The sequence below is a fragment of the Lasioglossum baleicum genome, chromosome 2 (genome assembly GCF_051020765.1).
Source record: "Lasioglossum baleicum chromosome 2, iyLasBale1, whole genome shotgun sequence".
Lineage (NCBI taxonomy): Eukaryota > Metazoa > Arthropoda > Insecta > Hymenoptera > Halictidae > Lasioglossum > Lasioglossum baleicum.
Window position 1 is genome coordinate 18932871 of NC_134930.1, and position 21953 is coordinate 18954823.

At 44.0% G+C, this 21953-nt stretch overlaps 1 protein-coding gene across 26 annotated transcripts in view; it reads left to right on the top strand.

Annotated features, from left to right (window-relative positions):
- Kug (FAT atypical cadherin kugelei) overlaps positions 1–21953 on the top strand; it is a 612064-nt gene that overhangs the window by 56427 nt on the left and 533684 nt on the right. For 4 of the 26 annotated variants that reach the window (XM_076442472.1, XM_076442521.1, XM_076442531.1 and 1 more), the window contains exon 2: positions 10662–10709. The exons of the other annotated variants lie outside the window; for them this stretch is intronic. The gene's annotated coding sequence lies outside the window, so the exon portion shown is untranslated. The remainder of the gene's footprint in view (positions 1–10661; positions 10710–21953) is intronic. 26 annotated transcript variants of the gene reach the window in all.

Here is a 21953-nt window from a genome sequence, read left to right on the forward strand (position 1 = left end):
ACCTTTATCATATCCTGGTGGAAAAACTGGAATAATATAAGTCAGCTCCCACATTTGGTATTACTAAATCATTGCTACATTGTGCTCGCATATTAAAACTGTAATGTAATATGAAAAGGCAGACAAAAAATTGAGAAGAACGATTTTTCGAGTAGCCTACCACTTTTCATTTTTGGTAAAGTATTACTTTAAAGAAATAATAAATGAAGAAGTTATTACCTTTGTCATATCCTGGTGGAAAAATGGAATAATATAAGTTAGCTCCCACATGTTGAATTACTAAATCATTCCTACATTGTGCTCGCATATTAAAACTGTAATATGAGAAGTCAGACAAAAAATTGAGAAGAACGAATTTTTTGAGTAGCCCACCACTCTTCATTTTTTTTAAAGTACTACTTTAAAGAAATAATAAATAAAGAAGTTATGGTAAAAAGTAGTTTTGGACACGCAATTAACGTTTAAGTCAGTAACAGTTATTCAAACAGCATATAATCATATAACTGAGTTGTGCTAGCTTCGCACAAGTCAGCGCAACTGCCAGTTTCTCCAGCACAACGATATTAAGGGCACTTTGCTGTTGTCCGAGGCCCTTCGCGCTTGCATAATATACATAACTGGACTTGCTGGTCATCCCACAGAGACAGTATTGCATATTTAAGTTATGATAGCCTAGCATATGATTAAATGCTGTTTGATTAACTGTTACTAACTTAAACGTTAATGAATTTTCCTTTATGTCGATCGTAGATAGTGCAAATAAACAATTTAATGATTTCGGCGCCACAGGTTCGATCAAATGTTACTCACTAAGCAATTTTGCAATTTAAATTGTTCTCGACGTTTCGATCCAAATGTGGACCATTTTCAAGAGAAATTTTGCGTCTGTAAAATACTGCATAATTGCTTAGCGAGTAACATTTAACATTAAATTGCATGTCCAAAACTATTATATGCCGTAACTTCTTTATTTATTATTCTTTTAAAGTAACACTTTAGCACAACTTAGCGCAGTAGAGATAATTAAAAAACATGAAAACTCAGCACAACTGTTGAAATGATTTAATTCAACAAGTGGAGAGCTAACTTCTAGGAGGCCGTGTGTGCCAATATCTTGAAGTGAGCGTTCATTACGACGTCGTACCAGTGACAGCATAAATTTCTTTCGCCGCTGGTCCCGCCCAGAAGACGTCGCCGACGCTCTGCGCGACATCCTCCCGCGCTCCACGTAGAGACCGTTTGTCTTGTCGCGACAATGCCTTAGGTAACACATCCTGGTTAGACCCGTAGGAGCCGACGCGACGCTGGTTGCAGGTGTCACGACGTGGTTTTACATGATTTTCTCTCCGGGCTCGTTCGCTCCGTCCCGTTTTCGCCCGATTCACCGTCTCTGCCGGCCCTTCTCCAGCCTTTCTCTCACGGAATCTGTCTCCGTCGACGTGACACGGTCGCGTGGGCGTCAGCCGACCGATATTAATGCATTTATTCATGGGTGTAATTAAAATTAGCGCGAGAGATCGGGCACAGCGCGTGTGTCGCGCGAACGGGACGCGATCGTTATCGCGATCGGGATCCAGAAGAATTATCGCGCGTGCCAGAAGCTCGGCGATAGTGTTTCGAGCTGCGACCGAGGCGATTAGAGTGGTCAGAGGGGATTGAGATCGTAATCGGTGGACTTTGAATGAGAGCGGACCGAGGTATAATGAGAAATGCGGTTGCAGCTTCAGCATTGGCAAAGGTGATTTGGTATGGGATTGCTTTGATTTGTTTCTAGCAGACAGCAAGACGAGTCTTGATGAAATTCGAAACGGTAGAAGTATTTAAAAAAATATATTATTAACTCTTTGCACTCGGAGCTATTCTAATTTTATACGATTTTCTTAATTTTATCGATATAAATCTGATATACCTCGTACAATACTTGCAGTAGTTTGTTAAAATATTCCATACGTTTAGCAATTTATTGAATACGAATTTAATAATGCAATTGGCTCTTGTGATCGACGCAGAGACGAGCCGACAAAAAGGTTTCCAAGTGATCTGTTCCAACAGATTCTTCTTAAACATTTGCCAGATATCCGCAGCCTCTATATGAATACGGCGGTGGTCCGGACGTTAATATTTTCGGGATGCAATATTGAATATGTATCTGATCTCTGTCTTTCTTATTTGTATTCCACTCGCTGTCCGGGTCGCTGCGAGAGAAAACAAAAAAGGCAGTAGAAGATGATTCCATTTGCATTCAGCCGAAATAAGGGCACGTAGCTGATCAAATATCCGGGATGGTTCACATTTCGAGGCATCGAACGAGACAGCTCGTCTCCGAGCAATCGTTCGCCCCCTCGATTTCGACAATCGCACGGACAACAGCGTGGGCGTATCGGGAAAAACATGTGCGCGCTCGCAGGTGCACAAGCGGTTCCCGGTTACCCCGGAGAAACGAAGGTTTTATCCAGGACGGGAGAATTGGGGGAACGAGTCGATACTTCATTGCTATCCAGATCGACCATCGAAAGTATTCGAACGGTCGTCGATTTCGTTCGTAAAATTTGTTTATCGCCGCGAGATTGAAACGTTCCATTCGGCAAACGCCATTAATGACTCGCAAATAAACGCGCACTCTGCGTTATTTAACATCTTTGTTCATCATTCGGGAATATTGACGTTGCTGCAAAGGGGATGCCTCGCGAACGAATGTTTGAAACTTCAAGATGTTGGAATTTCTGATTGGAACGATATGATTTTGGTTAGCTAGGCAACTGGACCAGTCCATGACGAATTGATTGATCTATCATAAATTATTCTTCCCAGGTAATTCGCTATTGTCTCAATCATTCAGGCCATAGCTGTTTCATTGCTATCGAGATCGACCATCGAAAGTATTCGAACTGTAAAATTTGTTTATCGCAGCGGGATTGAAACGATGGGCATAACGAAACGTATAGAGCGCGTAACGTTTCATTCGGCAAACGCCATTAATGACTCGCAAATGAACGCGCGCTCTACGTTATTCAACGTCGCTAACTCTGCCTCTATTCCTCTTCCAGATTGATATTACGTCCATACCGACCGAACCCTTTTTTCCCCGCAGCCGCGAACTAACTTGATTGCGAATAACAGTAAAACGTGGCAGACCGCTCCGATGGAGTTTGTTTCAGGTTTCAATTTATTGCGCTCGATATCGCTCCAGATTTTCATCGAGCTCTCAAAAATTGATGAATAAAAAACCGCCCTTCGGACCGTAACGTTTGATAATAAAAAGAAACGGCCATAGTAAATGTTTTATAGCGGCGTTTCGACCTGCGCCTGGTGTTTTTCACGTGCTATGTTTCTCCTGCTAATTGCAATGCTCTCTCTAGCACACTCCTCCGCCTTCGCTAAATTCAGAATTCAAACATAACATTAATTTACGTAAAACTTGTACGGAATTAATGATGACACTGTGAACAGTAGCTGAGAACTCACAGTCGCTCGGAACAGTAGGCGTAAACTTAGAAAGTGTTGCTTTTCACATGATCTTGTTACCTGATCCACTGGGAGCACTTAAATGTTTACGCGCACTAACGAACAAAATAAACGAACCGCTGCACACTTAGATTATAACCTTGCGAACACAAAAATCAGTTAATAATTTACTTGCGCTCGGTCTAAAGGATGGAGCTTTTGCTTTCACTTCTGGAGTTGCTTTTCCTTAGTCATACATTCGCTTTCCTGGTGACTCTCTACTACAAAAGCGCCTCTAGAAAAGGGACAACCGGAGGAAGTGAAAGTAGAGCCTTTTGAAACGAGCGTGGACAATGCGCTGTTCAATTTTCTCCTCCAGCTCCTCCAAAAAAGTCACGAGAATATTTCACGTTTTTAAAATATGCTTCTAAACTCTAAATATATTTTTACGAAATATCGTGCTTCCTAAAACTTGATTGCGCGGGCATGACACGTGAAGATAACGTGGGGCGAGGAGCTTATTTCAGAGAACCTTCAATACATTTTGAGGGAAGCATACTTGCCAATTACTGTCGATCTTGCGCAAAGTAAACGGAAGGGAACATCGTGTTTTCATTGTTTTCGGAGAACGAGAGTTTCGAATCGGAGTAGTATGACGACGTTGGGGCTCGTTTAGGGAATAGCTCAGAACCACGAGCGAAACTGGATGCTTGACGCACGTAATTATGGCGGAAACTGAAATTGCTGTGGCAACGCGGGCCGGCTAAAGAAGAAAAAGTTGCATGCGGAAGATCCCGGGCGAAACTTTTTGGCTATCTCGCTTTTCTCACGCCTCATTCCCCGGGGCTGACTCGCCGAGACACGAGCTTGAAGATTGGGCTTGTCACGAAAGTTTTAATGAAAGTTCGCCTTCCCCGCACCCGTCCACGCCGTCAAATCTTACCGACTAATTCACGGTCTAGCCTCGCGTCGATCTCCTTCTTAGCAAGTGGAAGAGCTTTTTGACAAGGTTTAAACGGGCGGGGACGCGGCTCACGACAACGTTTGGGAAATATTAATTTTCGCCAAGTTTCCTTCGTTACTCCTGCGCCACATTGTCAGCCCAGTGCTCCGCGGCGAAACGAGCGGAGTGACCGGCTTGTATTTTCTTCTGCAAATTCCCTGCACCGCGCTCCTCGAGATTTCGATTCACTTTTATTGCACCGCGCCCCCGCCTGACGCGCTGTGGATCTTTATGCGAAATAGACATTGTCCGTGTTTCTCTTATCATTTCTGTTTGAGATTCAAACTGTGGAATTTGGAAGAGGAGGTTTCCATCCTTTTTCAAGTTTGTTGTACGAAATACTTATCGTTTTCGCCCGTAGTCGCGTTAATTTTTGCATTAATAGTAAGAATGGAATATGTCGTGCATCTGCCGATCAAAGTTGAGTCTGGAAAACTGCAAAATTCTTGTTCAGGCACCTTCGACAGGTTCTAACGAATACATCCGTGCAAGATTCATCGTGACTAGACGTAAATTCCGTTTCGTAGGTCCAGTTAAATCCCAAAAGGCAGGAAATAAAAGCGATTTAGGAAAGGATATTGTTTAAAGGGTTTTAAATTATTATTATTGCTTTCATCTTTTACATACGTGTAGCTAAGAATAGATTTTAACTATTTCCAATCAATCACAAAGTAAATTAAAAATTTTGTACAAAATTTTTACAGATTATAGTTCATTGAGACCATGAGTTAATCCCCAGTCTTTCCATCGTATCCGACTCGAGCTGATATGATAAGATTCGTGATTCATTTGTAGAACATCCACGAATAGTTTGCAATGTGTGGCATTCCTAATCTGCGGATGATTGATTACAGTTTTCTGAACCCAAGTGACAAGGATTTATTCATTATTTATATCGCACGAGAGTTGGTGTGTATTTTCGTGTTTGTCCACAATGATTAAAGCGACGAGTGTAGTCGTCCTGACCGAACGAACGATAATGAATGATGTCAGAGCAGTTTTCTGCCGGCCCAAGTAAAGAGAGAATGATTTCTTGTAATACAAACGCAGCAAGGTGCGCCTACATCGTGTGTAGACGCGAATGCAAACATACGCCCGTGCATTCGCATACATTCTGCGCGCGGCCGAAAAGCAAACACCCAGACCGACGCGGTTTAAAAATTATACTCGCCTCTGGTCGAACCGGCAACGTAATTTCTGTGTATTTTCCCTGGCGCCCACGCTAATTTTCCGTTACCCGCAAATGTTTAACGACATATTAGTCGTCACCGAACGTTTCCAGAGATCTTATGATGGGTCTGTACGTTTGAAATTACGAGTTTAATGCACTGAATACGAAAGCTGTGGAATATTATTTGTTGTAACCGTCGGCGATCCTGAAAATCTTAGGGATACCCTGAGGAAATCTTGAACAATGTAGCACCGAAGTGTCTCAAGACTTCCTCAAAAGAATCCGAAAGCCTCAAACTTTACGAATGAGATATTGAAGCCTCTCGTAGAGAACCCCTACAGTTTGGAGATTCGCCAGATGAAACTCAAACGTCTTAAGTAGTTCTTGATGACTTTCTAGAGCTTTTGCGAAGGAACTCAATTCTCCTGAGAGCTTCTCAAGCGCGTCCTAGAGTTCCCTGGCTCCCAAAGTTGAGTCCGAAGGTCTTCCAAACGGTTCGCAAGTGCCTCAAAGTCTCTGAAGTCGAATCCTCGAGAAGAGGTGTCCAAAAGCTCCCTGAAGTAGCCTACTTCTCCGTCGTTGACCGACAGCTCGTATAAATCGCTCAACTAGAACAGTTGGTACGCAGCGCATATCTCAGCCGCCATTTTATCCGGATCAATTAGTTCCATTCTAATAGATTCGGTGCTGAATTATTTCCACAGAATCATGGTTTATGGGAAAGTGAACTTTTACTTCGCCCGTTCCCCCAAGATTTATCACCGGCGGCCGCTTTTTCTTTAATGAACGTTAAAAGCGTACACGAGCCGAGCAATCGATGCCGGTAGTAATAGCGTTGAATAATGAATTGACTTCGACGTAAAGTATCGAACGCGAGCCGGTCTCTCGGGTCCGCGTAAATCGACTAATAAGGAAGGAGGCAACTGTTCGACATCCGTTACCCATATTTTATGTAATTAGTCCTTTTCGCGCGCCCACGCGTCGCGTTTCCTACGTGAACCGCCACCGCACGGTGCACGGTGGAAAAATAAAAAAAAAAAACAGAAAAAAGGCGCAGTGTACACAGGGTGTCCGTGGGTGTTCGGCTAAACAGAGTCGAACGGTATCGACATTTTGAATCGATGACGTAACCTCGACACTTGGACGAGCGCGGCCCGGTGCTCGAGAGCAGCAACAGCAGTATAGGGTACTTTCGTAACAGCGCTGCGCGCTGGTCGATGCCTTTAATTATCCTCGATCTGGCTCGGCGTGCATTCACAGTTCGAAAGGCATGAATGACTCGGTGCATCCGAGGGGATGCCGGTAGACATGGAAGGCATAACTCGCCGGGATTGGTTCGCACGGCTTCGAAATGCCAGAGCGTCGCTGTTGCTCCCGGGGCCAGCAGCCGGGGGAGAACCGGCGAGAGACGACGAGTACCGTTGCGAAACGTCGAACCGAGGGCCCACGGAATCGATCGTATGCTAATTAAAAGTACGACGAGCAGCCCAGCCGGCCGCGTATCAAAGCGACGGGATTTTTGTTCACACACAGCGCGGCGGCGACGGCGGCTGCGGCCGAAACGCTAGCGCCGTACCTCGGCAGACTGTACGTGCCCCGCATAAATTCGCAATATCGCCGCAACGCCGCGCCGAGAGCCGGCAATCCTTCCCTCGGATAGGAAACAAACTACTAACTCGGCTAATCCGATGCTAATTCGATGCAGCGGACATCTATTCCGTTTACAAAGGATTTATGGTGAGCGGCCCCGACGACTGTCCGGCGCGGCGTGCATACACCCGCCGACTCTGTGCCGAGCCTAATCGCGAGCCGCACGAGACTAGATTTTCTCGAGTGTCGGCCCACAATCACGCTCCCGCGGACTTACGGCCACGGGACGACAGTGCCGCACGAGCCTCGATATATCTGCGGACCCCGGCTGTTTTGCATTTCTACTCGTTTGTACATGCGAGGACCGGCGCTAATGGCCGCTCGTCGCTCGATAATGCCTCTATTGCTCTTGCCAGATCCGTCCACTTCGACGCCGAACCCGAAGATCGGTCGCAGCGTTCCCTGGTTTATTGCCAGTGACAAATCCCGCGGGATTTCCTTCGGTATCACTCTTTCACGCGTCGAGGAAACTGGAAAAATCCCTTGCTTGCACAGCTGCGAACTGCTGTCCTGCGGATTTTATGCGTTTATGATGAAGAAGAGTGGCTGGGATTTTATCCCTCAACCTACGTTCTTCACACGTCGCCGGCGTCAGTACCTCTTACGGACTACTTACGTCGTTGAGGAGTTAAAGCAGCGAACAGATTAAAAGAATTTAAAACGCGTTAGCTTCGGCTGATTAAAATCATTGAATAAAGAATTACATTTTTATTTGGTTCCTCCTTTGCACAATAAGGATCCCTAGTCTAGGGATCGGCACGGTCCTGAAGCGCGCGCAATCCGAACAAACTGGCAGCACACACGTTCGCCAATGCACAAATTGGCACTCGAATGGCCTTCGCCAGAACCCCAACGCCAAACCGATTTTCGAATGAAAGGCAACACAGCCCGACCCTCCTAGTCCACAGTCTACAGCAGGGGTCGGCAAACTACGGTCCGCGAGGTTAACGAACACGAAAACATAAATCAAATTACGTGAAATATAAAAAAATTAATAAAATGAAGATCATAAAAATATCACTTCTTAATAAAAAATTTTGAAAATCTTTTTGTTGGGCATACATCGATTTTTTATCAAGCACTTTTGAAAAGATGGAGACGAGTCTTCCCCCTTAACGAACGTCTCTCTCGCAGTCGGACCCCGTTGTCCCTGATTAAGAGTCCCAGCTACTCCGGCATCGATCAGGAACCTTCAAATGGAACCGCAGCCGAGGTCGCCGATTGCTGGACTGCCGACCGTGTGTTTTGTCTCGATTTCCTGAACAGTGTAACCGGTAGATCCACCGCGGTCCGGCCGGGTCGCTTGTGGATGCAAAATGTGGCCGTCCAAGCGTCCGAGGAACAGGTGTGCGAACTGTATGCAGCCAGTCGATTAGACGGGTGTCCAGAGAGCATGTCGCCTAGCGTGGTATTGTACGGGAGTAGTGTGCGTACGGTGACACACGGATACTGCCCGAACGACCACATACAGGGTGCTAAGAAAATAATAATCATTCGTGTCGAGGCTGATGCTGCACAGTTATACAAGATAGGATGGCTTGGCAACAGGTGGAAGAACGTTTAAGGGATCATCCTTCGCGACGTTTTGCCGTTCTTCGGGGACCAGCATTTTTGAAAATGCTACAAATATATTTTCCTGGAAGGGAAGTTTTAGTGTGATGCAGTAATTCTTTAATCGATGTCCAACAGCTGTGTTCTGAATTCTGAACGGACGTCAGTGATGTAGTAGACGCTATTTTTTTATGTGCCGTCGCCGGCACAGTTTAAAGGCCCGTGCGTCATCACAATGTAACACCAGTATTTAATCTTCTTTATTTTTCAGTATTTTTTAATGGAACTTTCACCAACATATTCGTGGCATTTTTCTAATGCAAAACGATACCAAACACGATATAATTTCAACTGTATTTAGTGGTTTAATCGACGATGAAAGTTTCGAACGCAACAAAGAAGAGCGTATTGGAAATTTGGCTCTCAAAACAAAACTAAATCGTTGTACTACTGACATTTGGGTCTTTAGACTAATGAGTTAGCTGACCACTGCCTTAAGGGGGTAGACTCGCATTTCCAGCATTGCAAGGATGCGGGATGCGCTTTCTCATTTATAATGAAAAGAGGTTTTCCAAAGGCCCCTAAATGTCCTATTTTTACGTTTCCGTGGCGTAATTTGCACTATTCTTTGCGCATCTAGCTATTTTACGCCTCGTAAACGTAGAAATAGCACTTTTGAGAGCGATTGCGGTCTAGATTGATCTTTTATCTAGCGCTTTTGGCTACTGAAAACCCCCATCTTTGCATTATGAAGAAATGAGAAGACGCATCCCGCACTCTTACAATCCTAAAAACAATGGTTCGTGCCAATCGCATTCCAACAGCGACCATAACTTCCCGAACACCCTGTACCCTAGACAAGCTAGGTACGCTCCATCGGACTGCGACACGATCGCACACTAGCGAGCGGTTCGTGTCGCGCACGCGGCCGCGTAGAAATAGGAGGTAGCAAGTACGAGGAAGCTGGGTGCGGAGAAGCATGGGATTGAGCATAACCAGTTTCTGTTACTCGGCGAGCAACCGTGTGGCGTAACGTGGCCAATTGGTCAATCAGGCTCGGCCGACGTTCAGTCCCAGACCGCTCGGTTTTCTCGAGAAATCGAGCGCACCTCCTCGATCGGCCCCGTTCTCGATCGAGGAAGAATCGTCCCGATCGCGACAATCATCTCGCACCGCGTAATTGCCGTGGCAATTACGACGCCTCGTTCATCCACGTCCTCCATCGCCGGTTATTGCTCCTTCTCGAAGAAATCGAATCATCCTTTTCCACGAAAGCTTCAGCCCGAAGCCGGTCGTTTGCAAGATGGCGGGGACGATTAGTTTCGTCTCCCTTTTCCCGGGTTCGGGGAACTTGATAGCCGGGTTGCCTGCCATCGCCTCGGTGGGAAACGAATGGTTTGCCAGAGTTCTTGAAACCTTATAATTCGTATATCATTTACATATATCCATCAGAATTGCAGACATTGCAGTTTACGCATTCTTTCGAGCGAGCTGCACCATGATTTGTGCCTTTTCGACTGGCCGAGACTGAAGCAGGTTTGATGATCACGGGGAGCCTCGTTGTAGGTCAATGTAAACTCGTGCCTGTTGCCTTCCTCGTCTGCCAGCTGGATCTGCGATTCTTTATTGTAACCACTGATGTTTTTGGTTTGAAAATATGTATCGGCAGGTTAAAAGAGTTTGAAGAGGATTGTTTATTCTGTATACTGCGAACAATATCGTTTGACCCAGTATGCATTTTGTATGCGTATCTGTGGCAGTTTTTAGTTTTTATCATTCTTGTTGTTGAATATTTCAGCTTGGAAATGCATAGTTCTACAATCGAATTTTTCTCTGTTACAGGTGAGCATGGAGTATGGTTGATCTAACTCAGTCTAGGTGAATTCAAAGGTGAGATGTTTAAAACAATCAGAATAGAAGTGAAATATTAATTTTTGAGTTCTAGAATATTTTCAAAAAATATTGAAAGATTGAGGAAACTATATTTTCAAAAGATACAACTAACATATAACAATTGTTTAAGTAACGATCCAAGAGCGGACGTTTATGGATTATTTATTTTTTCACCAACCTAATACTGCTACCGAGTATTTTGGTTCGCCGCATGTAGTTTAGAAACTTTCTACCTCCGGCGTTTCATTCTTGCGTACAGAGAGGACCACTCTTTTACTTGTTCTTCTTGTTAGTCCCAATTAGGTCTTGTGTAACTTACTCATTAACATATTTGCTCATTTGCTGGGGCTATTAGATATTCAAATAACTGGTTTGTTAATTTTTTTCACAAGGTATCTGAAGTAGTACAATAAGCAGTTATAACTGCTTAATTCCTTTAAAACTAAACAGCGTGACTTCATAATGAATGGACAAATGACTAAAGTCAATAGAAATTTGGTAACTGTATAAATGATGCGCAACATTTAGAGAGAACAGACCTGACCTAATATTGCGACTATCTTTCGTAATACCAGTCTATCTCGCCACAAGCGCTCTAAACTGATGAGTGATTGGATACTCGGAGTGCGGTGGACAGCTGCGATGGCTCTCAATGAATCTCGAGTCTCTTTCAGAAAACAGACTGTATGTACTGTCTCTAGCATTAGGTGGTTTCCCAAGAATTCGAAAACTTAATAAATTGTAAACAGCAGGTGACTCCTCTTTTAATAACTTTAATAAGTTGAAAATAATGCGACGCTAAACCTACCTAGCACTAAAAGCGATTAAAATGTTTTAGCTTATAAAAATGACAAGGCTCCATTCATTTAGATTTCGTGCAATTTTTATCCCAATATGTGGTTGGATAAAAAATTTATCGCATTAATTTCCACGTAAACAACTTTATGATTGCAATAATTATAAAATGGAAAATATAAGATTGGTCGTTTCACCGGCAGTGGTAGTTTCAGTGATAACAACATTTTTGCTTCTGATAAAATCCACAGTCTACTTAGATCTACTTAGGTCTTCATTTTTCACTGAAACAGTTCTAAACCCACTCGACAAAGTGATGATCAACAACGGCAAAACAAAGCCAACGGAACAACAGCAAAATAGAAATTCACGAGACAAGAAGTTCGTGAAGTGAAAGTCGACCGGATTCCTTTTTCCCTGGTTTCCAAGGAATCATTTCTAAAGACCCGTTGCCCGAGCAATGCGACTAAGATTTACGACCTTGAAGACCTCCAACAACTATCCTCCTAGCATCTTGAAAACGTGGGGGAAGAGGGTTCTCGACCATCCTTGTTACCCACTTTGTACCTGTACGCCACGCTCAGAGTTCCATTCATAATAATACCGACTTCTAATTACAGCTACGAGTTTTCTTTCATGTTACCGGCGAGGCTATCGGTTACCGGTACCCCGGGCACACTGTGCCTGGCCATGAATAATTCAACAGAAAAATGAATCGTCCGTTGGCCGGTTAAAATCGTCGTTTCGAGGCGTTTTATCGTCGACGGTTTGTTGGACGTGTCCGGGCGTCGTTTTCGGTGGCGCTCGGGTCGATAAGTCCGACAGGCCCGCTAACATCGACGGCCGTTCGCGAATAAGTGAAACACCGTGGATGTAGATGTTTTCCATACCTGGCTACGAATGGCTTATCTGGTCTGGAACGTCATGCTCCGCAGACTAATGCGCCTATATATCTCGTACTCGTTGGAACTGAAATAACACGAACGATGATGTCATGGCACCGCGGTGCCGCGCCGTGTGCTTTATACACCGCGAGGCAATGAAATACACTGTTTGCTTATGTCGAGGCACGCAGCATCGCGATACCAGTAATCTAGCGCGCTTAATGAATCCGTTCACCCTCCCGCGAGGCCCGCGGCGCCGATCCGAGCGGAGCGGAGAAGACGCCAGGCTCTTTTACGTCACGCTGCAAACCAGACTTGGGAATTATTCAAAGAACGAATGAAATTTTGGGCACGCTAAGTCAGGAAATTGAATCTTCTCTGTTACCCCCTCTCTCTCTCTGTGTGATAGTGCCGGAGGAGCCACGTGATCGGGCCGTGGTGGTAGCGTGGGGGAATGGCGTCGTAGAAGGGGAGTGCAGAGTGGGAGATGAGTCTTTTTTCGTGGCCAAAAGTGTGTCAATTTTTCCAGTTTCGTAAACTGGAGAATTTGTCTTGCTATAAAGTGACGACCCTTTGAAACTCCGAAATCCAAAAGATTACCCGGTTTAGATGATTCTGGTGTGAGATATGGCGGTTCAAAAACAGAATCATAAAATGCAAAGGAAAATTAAACTCTAAAATTGGTTTTATACACCAATTAAGGAAATATCTGTGTACTTCAAGTATGTAATCCTGTTTTAAGCATTTTGTAATCCGTACACGAATAACGTGAAATTTATAACAATTCTACCTTCGAGAAGGGTTTTACAAAAATGATTAAGTATTTTTAATTTTGGCTACAAATAGTCATTTTCCAGAACACGTATCATTGTTAACTTTCCAAATATTTCTGATGATCTCACAGAAAAATGTTTCCAATAAAAGTTGATCAGTATTCACATTCTCTGCAAATGTCGATATCAAAAATTAAAAGTAAACGTTTTTAAAACAAAAAACGAAGGTCACGTCAATTTTGCGACGACCTGTAATAATATAACATTAGACTTTGCAATTACGCTACAATAGTTTTCGGCACGAAACGCGTGTTCCAAGCCAATGAGAGGTGAATATTGGTTCTGTCTGCTACCTGTATTAATTTCGAAGAGGTAAATTCTATTTCGGGACGACCAACAGTTCACAGAATTGTTCGAGAAATCATATGAGCGTCTCCAGGAAAAGACTGCGAGACGAATACTTGTTGCTCGGTCTCGCCGGCTCGTTCGTTTTTCCATCGCGTCGCGTCGACTGCTCGAGCGCTGAATCTCGATCGCCTCTTTAGCGATGATTCAAGTCGCCGACGGCGACCCTGTTACCGTTATCGATGAAATTTCCGCGGCGATTGTGCACCGTCGACGTACGCACCTTGTGTATCTCCGCGAACCCGGATTCGAGCGTGAGTGGAAAATATTTCACCTGGAATTTTTGTGATTTTATGAATATCGATCGTTACGAGATTTAGTTTGCAGACCTCGGGGAAATGTGCGGCGAGAAATCGCAGCGCGAGCGAGAAGAATTCCGTCTGACAATATCGAACAGTATAAAGATTATTGCGAGATGAGGAAAATCACTGAGACAGTTACAAATAAACAATGTACAGATTAATACAAAAGTCTAATAAGAATCTAGAACGACAACGAAAAATTGCTGTGAAAGATTGAAAAGCGAACAGACAGAATTTTTACGGAATCAAATAAGAATCTGGGTTGATATAGATATAGTAGAGCAAAGTCGCAGGATTTGGCGAGCTTTTATAACATCGGTGAAATTTGTAGCATGGCGGGGTATCTGCACGACCGTGAGCAGACACGATAAGATGTCTGTATCTTGACTGTACCTTGATCACCCGATGAGAAATGGTTTGTAGGATATTACATCCCGCGCCAACGTTGAAACATGAAATATATGGGAGGTGCAGTGTATCGACTTCCTGCGGCTCACGAAATGGGACGGAGAAAGAAGGAGGGCAGAGTCTCATCTATGAACTCGTGCCCAGGGAGTAGGTTGCATCGCCGTACTGCCAGATGACATTATTGTTTTACTCGTGAAAGTGGTAGCCGCAACCAATCGCAGCTTTATCATCGCTACTTTTAATGGGGAAGCACTTTCGAATAAAGTGGAGCACCTGTTTAAATCAATTGTCCGCTGAGCGTTCCTTCAAATTCTGTTCGCCTGTGGAGAGAAATTCACGGGAAGTTTAACATTTATTTTATTTGTTTACGGTGATGGCTGCAGTTGCTTCTTATACAGGCTGGGTAGACAGCAGATTTAATGCATCTATTTGTGACAAAACTCGGTAGGTGTAATTTAAAACATTAAAAACATTCGACGAATTTAAAAATATTTTCATATAATAATTTCCAACCTGTCGAACACGTCAAGAGAGAAAATCAATTTCCATGTCACTCCGGTTTGTTGGAGTTCAGGTGGAAAATGTTTATTTTGCATAAAGATTATTTTGCTGCCTAATAATGAGTGAGAGGAAAAATGTATGAAGTGAATTTATGTGTGGTGAGAAAGGAACATAATGAGTGCGAAATGTATGAAGTGAAATCGATTATAAACGAGATAAAGGAATGAGCGTGTATGAGGGAGCGTATTGTTTGGCAGTCGTTTTGTTAACTTGTAATTATTCCCATATACAGTATTTACAATCTCGAAACTTTAAGTTTAGTGTTTCAAGCACAAACAAAGGCGTCGGCTCCACTAGCAAATATGTATTTTGCATTAAAGTAGTTATTTCATTGAATAAAAATTGATTTGTGTAATCAGTTATGTAGAAATGGGAGGCTCTAACTTCGAGGAGGCTGGCGATAATCACGTGAGGCGAGTTCGGGGGAGAAAAAGTGAATTCCCATGTGGTTGTTATGGCAGTTGTTGAGGCAAAGGGATAGGAATGCGCAATTAGAACGCACGGGGGCACGAGTCATTGACCAGTTTAATTCTCTCACGATCCGGCGTGCCTATGTAGTCATCCGGCATATTGCGAATTCACCGAGTTATCAGCGGTTGTAAAAGGAGCCCAGTCAGGAGCTTGACTAGGTTCAGAAAGCATGAAGCGTATTGCACGTTGAAATCCATTCGTGCATCTCCGCGGCCTGAATAGCCACCGCGGCAACTCTCGACTTTTGCAATCGCACCTCGCGGCATTTCCTAGTTCTGCGCCGCTCCGATCCTCCGCGGCGGCCATTTATTCGAACGCGACCGATACAATTCATTTAGCGGGATTTCTATGCCGCGAGAACTGTCTCCCCGTCGTGTTCCCTGCTTTAAATTTCATGGCTGGTTTTGCCGCATTGTTCGCCGCTTCGAAGTTTCTCCGGAGACTTATAGAAATGGCGGGCCCGGGTTCATTTTTAAATTACAGATAAGCTGGCCGGCACCGTGCTCGCAATTCGTACCGAGCTCGTGTGTAATTCCCTTCTCTCTTCCGCGTTTTTTCGCTCCCCTCCTCCGAGAATGTTATTTTATTTCGGAATACTACGTACCACAATTGTCTTGCGGCAGCACGCGCCGCTTGTTCTTCTTCATTTAAATAAATCCATGCGAATCGCGGAAATTTCGACTTACTTGTTAACATGCTGTTCGCCTCTGTTTAACTAGTTCGCTATCTAAAAGTTTTGTCATCCCTGTTCTCGAAAAATGAAGCGCGCCGTTCAGCCTCTTCAAATATTTGCTGGTCCTCTAATTATTCGGATTTTTGCGGGGAAAAAGAGACGTACTTATTTACGGGATTCCACCGAAAATTTACGTGTACACAGCCTAGCGTTAAAAATTATTTACCAAAAAAGTTGGTGTCTGAAAAAGGACACAAGGATCTAAAAAGGTTAATCACGCCTCTATTCCCACGTGAGGGTACGAGCTGAAAGTTGCGAATAAAATTTCGAGTATTAAGTTATTTCTCGAATTTATTCGCACATATGCCTCTAACGAAGCATAAAAAATTCGTACGAAACTCAAATTTCTCTCCCTGGTCGGCAGAAACGCGAAGCAAAAATTGCGGATCTTTCCCCTAACGCAAACTTTTACTCCGCAACGGAAAATGTTCGCTAAAATCCACGAAGCATCGAATTATGTATACAGAATTTCCATGGATCTTACGAACGCATAAAAATCCACGCTCTAGCGACGGTATAACATTTCTGCGCTGTAACAGGCTGTTCCGGGAGCAGCGATTTACGGTTGACGTGTGTTTCGGCCGTCGGAAATTTAATCGAATGCTTGGCCGTATAATTCGAACGAATCCAGTCTCGGCGTTCCGGGATCATAACGAAATTATTTTCCGGCAACAATGAAAAAGGCAAACAGTGTCGCGCTGACCACGGACTCGTTCGAGCACGGTTTCCGCGTTTGTCTCGGTTTTTGCCGCGGAAATATCCATAACGCGATCAACCGTTCGCCGGACAAACGGTCTGAATTGTGGTCGTATATGCGCTCCAGCCCGGAAATAGTGGCTACTGTTTCATAGCCGTGCGTTTCGTCAATCAATTTATTAGAAAGAAAAGCACGCTGTGGCAAATTCAACACACGCGTCCATTGAAAATCCGATGCAAAGAGAGAGGGAGAGGGGCTGAGAGAGTGAGAGACATAGGTACAAACACGGAGGAAGTGCAACCTTTATAGGGACAAATTTCCCGGAGCATTCTGCGATCGGTTTTTCGCACATTCTCGTGCTCGCGTTAGGTCGCGCGACGTACGATCGCTATTTCCCGTATCGCTGCTACTACTCTACAAAAATACCCTCTCCCGCGCGCTCTATTTTTCTTGTAAAACTGCATCCCGACGGTCCGCCGTGTTTTTTTATATTTCAGGGGACGCTTCCTTCATCCTTGTTCGCGACACAACCGGTTTTTTCGAGTGTTGCACAAGCGATATCTCTGCACGGCTAGTGTTTGATATCGGCACGCGTTCTCCGCTTGTCCTCGTCGCGGAAAGCTTCCCTGCGAATTTATTTAGGGAATTGTACCGCCGTACTCGACCATCGGGAATTGCTAGAGCGCGGATACATGCGTCAATAGAATTTGTGTCGAATGAGGTTTACGAGCCACAGTGCGTTCGAAAGCTCGTATTCCGGAACAAAATTCCATTACTCGAAAATGATAGCTGATGCAAACGAATGTTTCACACGGAAGCTGTAGGATGCAGGAGAGAGAGAGAGAGCATAAAGATTGATATAAGCTTTAAATAGACAACGAATAAAAAGCTTTTATTTTTCTAATAAAAATGTCGAGGAAATTCTTGTATATAGCTGCGAGGGCCTTCGGAGGCTGCGTAAACTTTGCGCGAATACTTTGTCGATACCTTTCGCAGTTTACGAGGTATGTTTTTCCCTAGATTGAAAAAATAGCATCGTCCAAAGATCCTATATTTTCAGATTGGTCTAATAAACTATTGTACGACGTCGCGTAAAAATAGACGTATATCTTTTGTTGGACTTTATTATTGCAGTGGAATGCTACAATGCCGCTTGTACGGTGTTGAAAATATAAATAGTTGATGCGAGCTGTATAAATAAATAAATAAAAAAAGCACCGGACGGAAGCGTGGGGGAACAGTGTCGCAGAAGGGGAAGGTTAGAGTGGCAGACAAGTCTGAATCTAGTGACACTGCCGGAAAGGGCAAATAGAGAAGTTTCAAGATTGCAAAGAATAAAGGTTTGTCGTTGGATCCTACGAGATTGTCTTACAATTAGTTCTCGCGAGGGCCCGATCGTCCCTCGAATTTAGTAGCCTCTGCTTGATTGGGAAACGCAGTTTGCGAGTTAATAGGAGCCAAGGACTACTCGAGGAGAGTGGAGTCGAACGCAAATGGTATGCGTTTGATCCAAGAGCTGATAGAGAACTCATTGGCGAGGGTACCGAGTAAATCTGGCTGGCAGGTTCATCCGCTGAAGCACGTGTGTCCTTCCGAATGCTTTGAAGCTCCTCGAGCCTGTGAAATCAGTTCGAGTTTAAATTGATGTACATCGCATTCCGATCGATCCACAGTCGCGAGTTACCAGTATAATCATGCTTCCTTTGACTCCGACACCAACAAGAACCGGGGACACTATTCTAAGAAAATCCACCTCGTCGCATTTTCCGGCCGCGATCGAGGTTTCGATCCTTGGGACGATGCATCGCGGGGCTAAATGCGTCTTCGAAGATTTTCAATCTCGGCCCAATGATTCTGTATCAATCCCCTACGCGGTTAGCTTCGAGAGCAAATCCCTCTCGCCATTCCATTTCCGTTACCATCGTGTGAGAACCATGAGTAACGTAGCATATGTCTGGAGAATGCTTAGCCGGCACGATAGCTTCGGAGGAAATGCGTTGACGTGAGCTGCGTGAATAGATAGTACCGCCAGATATTTCATTTAATATCGAATCGCATATGGGAAGACAAATCTTCCTACATATCTCGCTCCAGCTCTCCTTCGTCCCTATTCCAGCGTTCACGTAAAATATTGTGGATTCCGCGGGGATTTATTCAAAATTTGCGGGAGGCCTTCGCCATTCCAGGATAATTGTGTCTTTAACCAGCGGTGCCTGCAGCAGCATCAAAATCGTCGTACAATTCCCCGTTTTTTAGTGATTAAATCAAATGAATTCTGAACGCATCGGCCTTAACTTCTTTATGGGTGAAAAAGAAGGCCAGTTTAAAGGCAAGAAATACTTTGATTATTATATTGAATACAGTGCTGCACCATAATTCTCAAACAGAGGTCGGTCACGAGAATTTATTGTAATATTCAATCGTTGTAGATCAGATATCATTATCATCTTGCTCAATCTCTCTTACGTACGCGTATATACAGGGTGCTTCAATAGATATTACCACCTCGATTTTCGTAATTGTTATTATTCGTAACCATTCCAAATGTAACTGGGGCAACCAGGTTCAAGATCATATTATTTGGCAAGGTACCTTGTTGGAATCACAAAGAGTTGATTTTCTCTTCTTCTGGTCAGTAAAACAGCAGTATTTTTCCCTCAGATTATCGGGAACCCTACCTGCTAACGGCAAATCTAACTACGACCCAACTCGATATCCAATCTCGAACAACAGCATAGCAGACCCCTCGTCCTCTCTCGTCTCGTTCCCACAGGTTACCGGCAAGAGAGCGAAGGAAAAGCCATTTCCGTTGAAATCGGGCAGCTAAACGCGAAGCGAGCAATTCGCGGGTGCCATTGCCTAAAAGCAATCTCTGTTCGGAAGTAAATCGCTTTGGTTTCGGAGGCCTCTCGTGACTGTTCGCGTGCCCGAGGATCTACAATGGTGTGTCGGTCGCGCAGACGACGACGCGGATAAGCCGCGCCGAGGAGGTGGTTAGCAGTCAGCCGTTCCCTTGGCTCTCCTCCAGAATCGATAGCCCGTCGACCGATGAATGAATAAACGAAAAAGAAGAAAAAATAAGAGGAGGTAGATAAAACGAGAGGGAAAGATATATAAAGGAGAACGTTAACCGCGCCTCGGCGTAACCACACGGCGCGCGGTTTACATCGGCGCCGACGTCAGTGTCGCCGTTGATCGTCGGACGGTTAAGCCGCGACCAGCTTAAAGTAACCACCGCGCGAGCGCGAGCCAACGGAGGCGTGAATGCAGACGCTCGCTGTTTTAATCCGCTGAAAACACGACCCGTGTCTGTGGTCGTGTTACGGGTCGACCGTGTAATTCAGCTGGCAAACAGAGCCCGCGACCGAAAAATACACGGAGTTTCGAGTTTTATGCCCGGCATCCCCCCACACGGAACGACTGCCAACGCGATTATAACGAGACTGTCGCTAATGGCAGTTCCGGTTTATCGACGGTTGCTCCGCTAACCAAAATCGTGTTAATATCTGGTCGCTACGGATCAAGCTTCTGCCAATTAATCCCAATGCCGCGAGAATTTATCGAATTCAATTAAAAGTCTATTTTAGCCTGCGGCTTTTGCTGTAATGGCTCTCGTACGGAGTGAACATTGTCGACCCGGTAAAATGGGAATACATACTGCGAGTCCTCGACTTACGCGGACAATTCGTTCCAGAAAAACCGCGCGAGTCTAATAGAATTTGTACATACTATACAGCACGTACTCATTTGAAAGGAAAGTTCAAATAAGCCAACACATGTTGCTAGTGACTGATTGGGAAATAATAATTGACAGGTCATCTGAAAGATGGCAACAAGTTCATTGAATATCATTGAATAATATTAATATTTTTGTAAATTAATTCAAATATTCAAACGTTTTCTTTAAGGATGTTCTGGAGGTATACAAAAACCCAACAAATTTTTGAAAATTTGACAAGATATAATTCTTACTAAATTAATGCAATTACCAAAGTTTGTTTCTCGATAGTTTCTTAAACTTAAAGTTTGCACATTTTCACACGTCCTCTTATGGAGAATTCATAAAATTCCACTTCAAACCCTATGTAAACCTTGAAAAATGCAACTAGAAACTCCAGTTTTTTTTATATACAGTAAAAATTATGTAATTAATTATGTTCAAAATTTATTAGGATTCACTAGACAGTTACAGAGCAGGAAATTATAAAATGTTACAAAACGTCAAATTTATCGTGTTGTCATTGTTATTTGTCGTGTTTATTATCTCGAAGTTCACATCAGAGGGTACAATTATTCGCAAAAGTCACATACAATTTTGTATAATATGAAGACAATTTGATTAAAAAATAAATATAACCTGAAACCCACAAATTAAACGAAAGCTTTTTAAATTAATCTATTTTTGTAATGCAAAATATACTCATGAATGGCTTTCATTGCCAATATATTGATGGATTTCGAATTTGTTGTACTTTTGTCTCCCATTCTACCTCCAGAACATCCTTAAAATATGACAGAACTTTTCAGCTGAATGCCTACGCTGTACACAAGCAAGTACTTATCTTCGTTACTGTCAGATATGTACCGACAAAGCTCTCATTCTGGCAATCAGAAAACGATTCCGCGAAAGAAGGAACAGAAAGTAACTCCAATTAAATTTAATCCGCTGCAGAATTAATAAAATACAGAAATTCATCATGAAGAATTTCTTCAAACTCCATTCGTACAATTCTGACTCGAACTGCCGAGTCCGAATAGAATCGTTTATTGGCCGTTCCCCATAATGCGCGTCTAATTAGTACCCCGTTAACACGCTCGCCGATTCCCCTCTCCCTGTGTCTCCGGTCGAAAATTAATAGCCAGCCGATATTTGCTCGAGGCGGGCTTTCATCAAGATCAGTGGCCGCTATTAGACGGGAGCGTGATTTAACAACGACAGACAAGTACCCGCGTGAAATTAAAAGCCTGTCGCCGTGTCCAGAATCATTCATTATTCGTTCACCTTCTGTATTTCCGTTCTGCTCGGGAATAGCGGCCGCGACGATCGGTATTTTACGTCCGCGATGCAATACGATTCGTTTTATCGCAACGCGGCGTGGCGGTATTCGGGTGTAACGGCATTTTATCGGAACAATTACGCGTTCTGAATGGTGACACGGTGCCTGATATGCCGGCAGGATTATCTGGCTAGCCTCGAGCGACAGAGAGAAAG